Here is an 11,898-nt window from a genome sequence, read left to right on the forward strand (position 1 = left end):
TGTCCCACCTCTGACCCTGTAATTTATTTATTAACTTTCATTTACCAAACACCTGTCTAATCCGTTATTTACCAACAACCAATGAAAATTTTCCCATCACATCCCAATACACCCCCACCCCCAATTCTCATGACTCAGCAACCTTGGATCCGGAGGAAGCACTTTTAAGAGTACCTGAAAATCAGGGCAGAAGATATACAAAGACAAATGGGCAATTTTCCTGTAAATGCAGATCTTAAATCAAAGGGGCACGTGACAGTGCATCTGCACCCACATTTTCTTTGCCTTTAATATGACGTATGTCCAAATGATATGGCTGCAACATCAAGGGCCATCGCATAAATCTTTGATTTGGGTTTTGGAGCGAACGCAAAAAAGTTAATGGGTTGTGGTCAGTATAAACCACCAAAGAAGAACCTGACCCAACATAAACATTGAAGTGTTGAAGAGCCCAAATAAGAGCAAGTGCCTCTTTTTCTATTACAGAATAATGTTTCTGATACACTTCGAGAAGTAACTTATGGGCCTTTCCTCCCCACTTTCATCTGTCTGTAAAAAAACTGCCCCAGCCCCAACATCACTTGCATCTACTTGCAACTGGAAAGGGTGATCCAGCCGAGGAGCTGCGAGCACAGGAGCAGGGGACAACAGATACTTCACTTGGTCGAATGCCTGCTGACAAAGGGGAGACCAAACATACTTAACATCAGTTTTCAACAACTCAGTCAATGGGGCTACAACAGAGGCAAAATTGGCACAAAACCCCCGATAATAACCCACCATCCCCAAGAAACACAACAATTCCCGCTTAGTAGATGGAACCAGAAATGCTTGTATTGCCAAAACTTTTGCGTGAATAGGGCGAACTTCTCCCTGTCCCACAACCTTACCAAAATAGGTTACTGTAGCCTTTGCAAATTCACATTTGGCCAGATTTATAGTCAGGTGAGCCCAGAGCAGCCTGTCGAATAGGGCCTTCACTCTTTTAAGATGTTCTTCCCATGACTCACTATAGACCACCACATCATCCAAGTAGACTGCACAACCCTCCAGCCCACACACAATTTTGTTCATCAAATGTGGCTGGAGCATTACGTAGTCCAAATGGCATGACTGTGTAAAAGTACAGCACAAAGCACAAATCACAAACCTGCCAGTAACCCTTAAGATTAAACTTACTAACATATTTGGCCGCGCCAACCTGATCAACACAATCTTCCATCTGGGGAAGAGGGAAGGAGTCAGGTTTTGTTACCGCATTCACCTTCCTATAATCAGTGCAGGGTCTATAGGTGCAATCAGGCTTGCTAACCAAAAGACAAGGTGAGGCCCAGCTAGATTAAGAAGGTTCAGCAATAGCATTATCCAAGATATGACACTTCTGAGTCCAAGACCTTTCGTTTCTCTGGAGGAACCCGATAGAACCTCTGAGTGATAGGCTTAGCATCTCCCACATCAATATCATGCTCAATTACATAAGTGCGAGTAGGATTATCAGAGAACAGACCCGGGTAACTTTGAATAAGCTTAACCAGCTGTTTACACTTATTTTCGTCCAAATGACTAAGTATTGTATCTAACTTTGCAAGAGTTTCCGAATCTTTTAGTCGAGGCTGCAAAACTCCATCACCCGCTAAACTCTCTTCCTCAAACACTGACATGCAATCATTTACTATCAAAGCTGGATAACTTTGGGCATCCTCACCATGGTAAGGCTTGAGCAAATTAATATGGCATATTTTAGATGATTTTCTTTTATTTGGCATTTCAATCAGGTAATTTTGCTCTGAAACCTGACGGACTACATGACATGGACCAAAAAAATTTGCCTGAAAAGGTGACTCCACTAGTGGTGGCAGAAGAACCAGAACTTGGTCACCTGGACTAAATTGTCATTGCTCTACCTTGCAGTCAAACAGTTTTTTCATTTTTTTATGAGAAACTTGTAACTTCTGTTTGGCTAGTTCCCCAGCCTCATAGAGTCTCTGCCGAAACCCATTTACATAGGTAATCAAATTCTGTAGAGGATCAGTTGACCTCCACTGATCATGCAACACAGACAAAGGACCATGGACAGTATGAGCAAAAACAAGCTCATTAGGACTAAATCCTGTACTCTCTTGAACAACCTCCCTCGCTGCCAACAAGAGCCATGGTAAACCCTTCTCCCAATCTGCTTTTAGCTCTGTGCAATAAGCACGCAACAACGATTTCAAATGTTGGTGAAAGCGCTCAAGTGCACCTTGGCTCTGAGGGTGGTATGCTGAGGCCTTGTTGTGTTTTATGTGAAGTTGTTTAAGGATTCGTGCAAACAGCCGAGATGTAAAGTTTGACCCCTGATCACTCTGTACTATTTTGGGAATACCAAACACAGATATGAACTGACTCATGGCCTTAATAACAGACTTTGTAGTGATGGAACGAAGAGGATAAGCAGCTGGATATCTGGTTTACATTACATTACAGTTAGCAAATAAGAACAACCTGACTTGGACCTGGGAAGAGGACCCACACAGTCAATAATCAGGTGCTCAAAAGGCTGACTCACTGCAGGAATAGGATACAAAGGAGCAGGTTTTATTGTTTGGTTAGGTTTGCCTGTAACTTGACAAGTATGGCATTGTCTTTACAAATGCAGAAACATCACGTTTCATACGCAGCCAGAAAAAATGCTGAAGCAAACGATCATGTGTTTTCTTGACACCCATATGTCCTGCAACATTATCATGAGCTGTCTGAATTGTGGCTGTCCTAAATTTGACAGGCAATACAATTTGCACAATAGGGTCGCCACTGAATGTCTCACCATGAGGAGCCCACCTCCTAACCAAGACATCATTTAAAAGGAAATATCCTTGCTTCACCTTTCCTACCTGCATTGTAGGCAAAACCAGATCATACACATCCCTCAGAGACTGGTCCGCTTTTTGCTCTTTCACCAGCTCTGAACAAGAAACACAAAGATCAGGTGGCCGGGACAAGGCAAGTTCTTTACATCACAAGAGTTTTGTCTCATATCAGTCAGCGCAGCAGTCATTCACTGTAACTGCTGGTTCTGATTCACTAAGCCCCTTTGTTTCCACAGTACAAGCTGTTTAAACTGCTTGCTCTTTTTCAGGGACTTCTTGAGATGACAAGGAAGCCACAACTGTCTCACTTTGTTGGTTTGATACCTCAGAAAGTTGTAAGCCCTCAAATTCTACATTGTCTGGCCATATCCGATGTCCTGCCAGGTCATTTCCTAGAATGATGTCAACTCCTTCCACTGGCGGTTTAGGACGAACACCAACTTCAACCTCCCCCTGTACCAGATCACATGACAAGAACATTTTATGTATAGGCACAAAAAGAGTTGTCAAACCCATCCCTCTGACTGGAATACAACCCCCTGTATCTGAACGTGGCGAAAAGGGCAAAATTGCCTGCCTCACAAATGTGCGTAAAGCTCCTGAGTCTCTCAGTATTTTGACTGGAACCTTTTTAATCACCTCCACTTAGCCTGACAAATCCATCAGACATAAATGGGGCATAACCCTCATCAATTTCTATCCGTTTAACTTCCATTTGAAATGGAGCTACCAGGTTTTCATCATCTCCAAAATTGGGAGTATGAATAGTTGTAGCCAAACCAGCTGACTTCACATGGCCTGCTTTCATTCTCTCTTTTAACAAAGGACATTCCTTTTTCCAGTGACCTTTTTGATGGCAATAATTGCATATATTTGGATCACCTTTTCCAATAGGTGGCTGATCAAATTTTGGGGAAAAATTACCTGTTTTCTGATATTTATCCTGGCTACATCGCTCACCAAAGATACGCTTGTGTGTTAACACGTATTCATCAGCCAACACTGCAGCCTCATTAGGACAGGTGACGTTATGCTCATTAACATAGGTGGCAATGTAATCAGGCAGATTGTTTAAATTGTTCTAGAGCTACCAAATCACAATTTATCAAACGTTTTTACCCCAGATGAAGAGCACCAGTGATTGAAAAGTGTGACCAAATCCCGTGCAAACTCCAGATGTGTTTGTTTACCAGTCTTTCGCCAGCTCCTATAGCGCTGACGATAGGCCTCAGGAACTAACTCATAAGCCTTCAAGACAGATGTTTTCACCACATTGTAATCCTTACAGTCCTCAGAAGATAGCGCAGAATAGGCTTCTTGAGCTTTACCTGTAAAGACACACTGCAACATTAATGTTTGTTCCTCATCAGGCCAAGATCTAGAATTGGCAATACGTTCAAACAAACAGAAGAAGGTTTCAACATCATTCTCATTAAACTTTGGCAACAATCTCAAATTACTGGCAACATCAAAATGCGAACCAGTGGTTTGCGCATTTAAAGCAGATCCTTAATTAATGCCAGTTTTTGTATTTCCAGATCCAATATCATCTGTTCCTTTTTGTATTTTATTTCTTCCAATTCTTTTTCATGACCCAATTTCAAAAGCAGTAATTCTTTCTGCTGTTCAAATGTCAAAGCAATCCCAGAAATACTTACACCAGTCTTACCACCTTCATCCATCAGCATACCACATTCCTGCAAATTAGACTTGATGATACTCTTCAGATTGCCCTTTGTGCGATTGGGCTCCACCTCAACAGAGAAATGCTGAGCAATCTTAATCAGCTGCTCCTTGGTGCACTGTTTCAGCAGTTCCTCAGAGGGATGTTGAACAAACTCCTCCACAATGCTATCCATAACCAAAGATAATCAAAAACGAGGTAAACTCAAACAGACATGCTATGCAACAGATGGCAAACAAAGACTGGCGCCTCCCCTTACTAAGTGACTAGTGAAACCATCTAGCTAACTAAAACTCATCCCTAGTCTTCGGACAGGTACCGGTGGCAGGTATTTATTCACTGAAACCCAGTGGCTTTGGAGTGCAACTGCAAAAACAGCGACCCCCCAAAAACCCTGGACGTGATCCTGAGACAAACACTCTAACCACCTTCCCCGCCACACTACAAAGACACCATGTAACAGACCCTCTAGTAGAGCCTGCTACTATGCCTAACCGAGGAGAACACCAGTTAAAATATTGCCATATCAAAACAGTTTCACAGTTTGTTCACCTCAAAATGATGAGCCCCAAAATAAGAGAAAAACAAATTAGAATAAAGCTCCCTCAAAACCACTAACAAAATACTACAGCTATGTGCAATACTCCATCCAAAATTGACACAAAAAAAACTACCAAAATCCAATGTGACGAGCCTACATTTTGTCACACGCTCAGAGGTATGACAAAAGATGGAGACCACACATGCTTTTAAACTATAAAACATAAATTTATTTACACTACTTAAGATTAACTGCGCATATTAGTTCATCAGTAATGTTTGTAATGTATGGGTGTGTGAAAATGTGTGTAAATGTAAGATGAAACAAAATAGTAACCAAAGCTCAAACAAACCCAGCAACTCAAACAGGCTCTTCTTATAAGTGAGCATTCACACCAATTCAGGTGTTAATCATCTCTCCTGATGAGCTTCCCAGACAACCAATCAAAAATTAGGTCAGGCCATAAAGCTGTCACAGTGGTGGGGGGTCCTCCTCCACCAGTGTGCTTTCATTCCAGGTACATTTGCATCAAGACATACTGTATTGTATGTCTTATGTTCATTTCTATGTCATGACAGAGAATGTGCTGTAATTATTCAAAATAACACCATTACCACTGTCTGGTATTCATATGTATTTACTTTACAATAATGGTTGAGTATTTTGTTTCTTAGGCTGGCGGTGCAATGCAGTGCATATGCAAATGTACATGCTGGAGGGAGCATCGAGGTGGAACATGGGCCGGGCCAAGGAGCCAGTAGATGTTGAGAGGGCCTCAACCCTCAGAACTTTTGCTGTCTGGTTGATGTCTCACCTCAACAACATGAGCCAACGGGTCCATAGTTGTGCCCTGGTTCCAGAGTTCACCCCACCTGGGAAACCTAATGGTAAGAGAGATCTCAGAGCAACACTGGTAGACCAGAGCATTACATCCCCTCCTCCTCTTTTCTTTAGGCATCCACCTACTCATGGGACATGCATTTCCTGGGGTCGAAGATTGTGCTGTACATGTAGGAGAGGGGAGCGCATTGCTGTAGAATATCTATTGGCCCAGACCAACAGAGGTGACCTGCTTGCTCCAAAGCAGATGCCTGAAATCCCCTTACACATCTTTTGATGCCTGAGCAGCTGTTCCTCCAATGGAACAGCTTCTCCCCAAGAATCCCACCACGAAGCCCGCACAACCGGATTAAGGACTAAGTTTAATGACTGCCACTATAAGAAGGTAAGGTTGCTGGCTTTATTGAAGGTTTTGACATGGACCTCTTACATCGAAAGGTGATCCATAGTACGTGGAGTGTGCTGACCCAACGGTGCCGTCTTACTGTTTTTCGCAAAGCGCGTCTCCAACAGAAGAGAACGAAAGGAAAGCATCGTGGAGAATGCGGGCGTCGATCCCGCTACCTCTCGCATGCTAAGCGAGCACTCTACCATTTGAGCTAATTCCCCTGTACTAAACTCTGCATTGCATGGCGACAAGCATGGTGGGACAGGCACAAACTAAAAGGAAAGCCAGTGCCGCTCGTTTTGATGATGCCCCGGCTGCTGTCCTTCAATGACACGGCTTCTCCCCAAGCTTCTCACGATTGAAAGCCTGCACAACTAGATTTCGGAGGAAGTTAAACGACTGCCATTAATGGCCCTCGATGGATGGATATGACCTTTGACTTTATTCCCATAGTTTAGAGAAGACCAAAGGCCAACTCAGAGCAAAGTCTGGAAGTTGCGTCAACGTGGCTAAATGGTGTAAAACGCCGGAATGAGGCTTCAGTCAGTCGACCTTAAAAAAGCAGCTGCAAATGTTGTCTTGTTTCTCTGCAACTCCATTTTAGTTAAATAGGCTCCATTAATGTTACAGATTAATTATTGATTAGTAGACCATGGATGCGACAACCCAAACCTAGAGAGCGTGAGCAGAGTGGCGCAGTGGAAGCGTGCTGGGCCCATAACCCAGAGGTCGCTGGAGCGTGAGCAGAGTGGCGCAGCGGAAGCGTGCTGGGCCCATAACCCAGAGGTCGCTGGATCGAAACCATCCTCTGCTATCTGTAAGTGCTCTTTATCGGCAAATCAAGGTGCAGTGCTCTCTCTGTCTCGATGCTGTCATACTCTCAGAAGAGCTAGTCTGTGCAGTTGAGTCTTTGGTGCCACTGTAGAAGCCATGAGTTAATGTCAAATGTTGCTCTTTCTTGACGTAACTCTGTCAAGTAAAATGTATTCTGTTTGTACTGCTTAAGAAAAGCATGTGGCATATGGGTTACCTGTTCTGTTCCCCCGTTGACTTAACAAATACTCCCAGGTTGTCATTCAAGCTCAGTCCTTGACTTGTAAACCACGGAGGAAAACCTCAACTCAAAACATGTGGCGTCCTGCCTACCTGACTTGCTGACAGACTGCAAAAACAAGGATGTCCGGTGCGTTTTAAGGTAGTGGGCCGAGTGGTCTAAGGCCGCTGGATTAAGGCTCCAGTCTCTCAGGAGGCTGGGTTCAAATCCCACCACTGCCACTTGATAATGTTAGCTATACGTCAATGTGAATGACCCTTGTGTGCTCCTCTCGTCCGACTTAAGCGTTGCATGTCAAGAAAGCAATAAAGCTGTGAGACTGTTTGTCTGACTGCCTCAGTCAGATGGGCAGAACCTTTTCCACTTTGTAACACCCATAATTTGACGTTTCACTTTTCTCTCAATTTTGAGAGCTAGTCAGGATGCCAACGTGGCCGCACCTTGGAGCTGCGTCTCACCGACGAGGTGGCCGAGTGGTTAAGGCGAATGGACTGCTAATCCATTGTGCTCTGGCAACGCGTGGATTCGAATCCCCATCCTCGTCGCTGATGAGTTAGGCTTTAAGCTGCATGGTCTTACTTGTCCTATCAGACCCTCGTGCAAGGAAACACCCCCGCCCCCAATGGAAGCGCATCACGCCAATCTTAAGCAGAGGAACAACCGTAGGGTGAAGAGGTTGGATGACATGTGGAGGGTTGCAGGAATCAAGGTGCCCGCTTGTGTTGTATTATGTGGCCTACCAACCACAGCAGCTGGTCGAAGCCACATGTATAGTCTACCACAAGGTGTTGCTGGACAAGCATGAACTAAAAGGAAGCCCCATTACTGTTACTTTGATGCCCGAGCAGCTGTTCCTCCAATGGAACAGCTTCTCCCCAAGATCCCGCACACGAAGCCCGCACAACCGGATTAAGGACTAAGTTTGTAATGACTGCCACTATAAGAAGGTAAGGTTGCTGGCTTTATTGAAGGTTTTGACATTGACCTCTTACATCGAAAGGTGATCCATAGTACGTGGAGTGTGCTGACCCAACGTGCGTCTTAGGTTTTTCGCAAAGCGCGTCTCCAACAGAAGAGAACGAAAGGAAAGCATCGTGGAGAATGCGGGCGTCGATCCCGCTACCTCTCGCATGCTAAGCGAGCACTCTACCATTTGAGCTAATTCCCCTGTACTAAACTCTGCATTGCATGGCGACAAGCATTGTGGGACAAGCACAAACTAAAAGGAAAGCCAGTGCCGCTCGTTTTGATGATGCCCCGGCTGCTGTCCTTCAATGACACGGCTTCTCCCCAAGCTTCTCACGATTGAAAGCCTGCACAACTAGATTCGGAGGAAGTTAAACGACTGCCATTAATGGCCCTCGATGGATGGATATGACCTTTGACTTTATTCCCATAGTTTAGAGAAGACCAAAGGCCAACTCAGAGCAAAGTCTGGAAGTTGCGTCAATGTGGCTAAATGGTGTAAAACGCCGGAATGAGGCTTCAGTCAGTCGACCTTAAAAAAGCAGCTGCAAATGTTGTCTTTGTTTCTGCAACTCCATTTTTTATCAAGGCCCCAGTAATGTTACAGATTAATTATTGATTAGTAGACCATGGATGCGACAACCCAAACCTAGAGAGCGTGAGCAGAGTGGCTCAGCGGAAGCGTGCTGAGCCCATAACCCAGAGGTCCGATGGATAAAACCAGCCTCTGCTATCTGTAAGTGCTCTTCATCGGCAAATCAAGGTGCAGTGCTCTCTCTGTCTCGATGCTGTCATACTCTCAGAAGAGCTAGTCTGTGCAGTTGAGTCTTTGGTGCCGCTGTAGAAGCCATGAGTTAATGTCAAATGTTGCTCTTTCTTGGCGTAACTCTGTCAAGTAAAAGCAGTTGGCAATATGGTTCTCCTGTGTCTGTCCCCCTTGACTTAACAAATACTCCAGGTGTCATTACAGCTCAGTCCTTGACTTGTAATCCACGGAGGAAAACCTCAACTCAAAACAGTGTGGCGTCCTGCCTACCTGACTTCGACAGACTGCAAAAAACAAGGGATGTCCGTGCGTTTTCAGGTAGTGTGGCCGAGTGGTCTAAGGCGGGGAATTAAGGCTCCAGTCCTCAGGAGGCGTGGGTTCAAATCCCACCAGCCACTTGATAATGTTAGCTATACGTCAATGTGATGACCTGTGTGGGCTCCTCGCAGTCCGACTTAAGCGTTGCATGTCAAGAGTCAAATAAAGCTGTGAGACGTTGTCTGACTGCCTCAGTCAGATGGGCAGAACCTTTCCACTTTGTAACACCATAATTGGACGTTTCACTTTTCCTCAAATTTGAGAGCTAGTCAAGGATGCCCGTCAGGCCGTCACCTTGGTAGCTGTGTTGCAACCGACGAGGTGGCCGAGTGGTTTAAGGCGATGGACTGCTATCCATTGTGCTCTGTACGCGTGGAGTTTGAATCCCATCCTCGTCGCTGATGAGTTAGCTTTAAGCTGCAATGGTCTTACTTGTCCTATCAGACCTCGTGCAAGGAACATCCCCTCCCCAATGGAACGCAGCACACCAATCTTAAGCAGAAGCAACAACCGAGGGTGCAGAGGTTGGATGACATGTGAGGGTTGCAGGAAATAAAGGTGCCCGCTTGTGTTGTATAATGGGGGCCTACCACCACAGCAGCTGGTCGAAGCCCACATGTATAAGTCTAACCACAAGGTGTTGCTGGACAAGCATGAACTAAAAGGAAGCCCTATTACTGTTACTTTTGATGCCCGAGCACTGTTTCCTCCAGTGGGAACAGCTTCTCCCCAAGCATCCCGCCACGAAGCCCGCACAACCGATTTAAGGACTAGTTTAATGACTGCCACTAGAAGAAGGTAAGGTTGCTGGCTTTATAAGGGTTTTGACATTGACCTCTTACATCGAACAGGTGATCCATATACGTGGAGTGTGCCTGACCCAACGGTGCCGTCTTACTGTTTTTTTCGCAAGCGCGTCGTCTCCAACAGAAGAGAACAAAGGAAAGCATCGTGGAGAATGCGGCGTCGATCCCGTCTACCCCTCGCGCATGCTAAGCGAGCCTCTAACCATTTGAGCTAATTCCCTGTACGCAAACTCTGCATTGCATGCGACAAGCATTGTGGGACAGGCACAAACTAAAAGGAAAGCCAGGGCTGCTCGTTTTGATGATGCCCCGGCTGCTGTCCTTCAATGACACGGCTTCTCCCCAAGCTTCTCACGATTGAAAGCCTGCACAACTAGATTTCGGAGGAAGTTAAACGACTGCCATTAATGGCCCTCGATGATGGATATGACGTTTGACTTATTCCCATAGTTTAGAGAAGACCAAAGGCCAACTCAGAGCAAAGTCTGGAAGTTGCGTCAATGTGGCTAAATGGTGTAAAACGCCGAATGAGGCTTAGTCAGTCGACCTTAAAAAGTCAGCTGCAAATGTTTGTCTTTGTTTCTGCAACTCATTTTAGTTATCATAGGTCCCAGTAATGTTACAATTAATTATTGATTAGTAGACCATGGAATGCGACAACCCAAACCTCAACTCAAAACAGTTGGCTCCTGCTACCTGACTTGCTGACACACTGCATGAACTAAAAGGAGCCCCATTACTGTGTCTTTGATGCCCGAGCAGCTGTTTCCTCCAATGGAACAGCTTCTCCTCCCCAAGCACCCGCCACGAAGCCCGCACAACCGGATTAAGGACTAGTTTAATGACTCCACTATAAGAAGGTAGAGTTGCTGGCTTTATTGAAGGTTTTGACATTGACCTCTTACATCGAAAGGTGATCCATAGTACGTGGATGGTGCTGACCCAACGGTGCCGTCTTACTGTTTTTTTTCGGCAAAGCGCGTCTCCAACAGAGAGAAACGAAAGAAAGCTCGTGGAGAATGGCGGGCGTCGATCCCCTACCCTCTCGCATGCGCTTCCTGCATCTTGCCTCTTCGCCAAAGTAAGCCCACATCGACCAATCACGTTCGTCCTCTGGGCTTACTTTGGGGCTTACTTGGGCTTACTTTGACCAATCAACGTTTGCTCTCTGTGGGCTTACTTTGGACCAATCACGTTTGCTCTCGTGGGCTTACTTTTGACCAATCACGTTTCCTCCCGCTGCGGCTAATGTTTGACCCGCCGCTCCCGCGATCATTTTCCCTCATGACGACCCGTCTTGTAAGTAGCGTATTACTCTGTAATTGAACTAGTACATGTCCATATATCATATATACATATAGCTGGCTTTAATGCGCGACAAGAAGTTTTAACCACGATTTATGTGGTGTATACCAATAAACTTAATATGTACAATTAACGATGATGCCGCTAGCAACACCATCGCACCCCGCAATCTACTCCCATGTTCAGGTTTCATTTTCCTAACGTTAGCCACAAGAAATATATATATTTAGACGTTCAGGAGGAGCTCGAGATGCTAAAAGTGAAGCCGGTTCAAATGATTGGAAATATAATTTTGGCCAGAAATCGAAGTTTTCAAGTGGGGTTTCCCTCTCAGCGGTGTCAAATGTCACAGCAGCGGCAGCGGTTTATTGCTCTCTGCCT

The 11,898-nt window shown here is 45.2% G+C and overlaps 3 non-coding genes across 3 annotated transcripts; 1 reads left to right on the plus strand and 2 right to left on the minus strand.

Moving 5' to 3' along the window:
• Positions 1-6,450: 6,450 nt before the first annotated feature.
• Positions 6,451-6,523, minus strand: trnaa-agc (transfer RNA alanine (anticodon AGC)). The gene has a single exon. It is a non-coding gene; the product is annotated as a tRNA-Ala (tRNA).
• Positions 6,524-7,044: 521 nt separating this feature from the next.
• trnam-cau (transfer RNA methionine (anticodon CAU)) lies at positions 7,045-7,116 on the plus strand. Its single transcript has one exon. It is a non-coding gene; the product is annotated as a tRNA-Met (tRNA).
• A 1,335-nt stretch (positions 7,117-8,451) lies between these two features.
• On the minus strand, positions 8,452-8,524 carry trnaa-agc (transfer RNA alanine (anticodon AGC)). The gene has a single exon. It is a non-coding gene; the product is annotated as a tRNA-Ala (tRNA).
• Positions 8,525-11,898: the final 3,374 nt, after the last annotated feature.

The sequence above is a fragment of the Larimichthys crocea genome, chromosome XVIII (genome assembly GCF_000972845.2).
Source record: "Larimichthys crocea isolate SSNF chromosome XVIII, L_crocea_2.0, whole genome shotgun sequence".
NCBI classification, from domain to species: Eukaryota; Metazoa; Chordata; class Actinopteri; family Sciaenidae; genus Larimichthys; species Larimichthys crocea.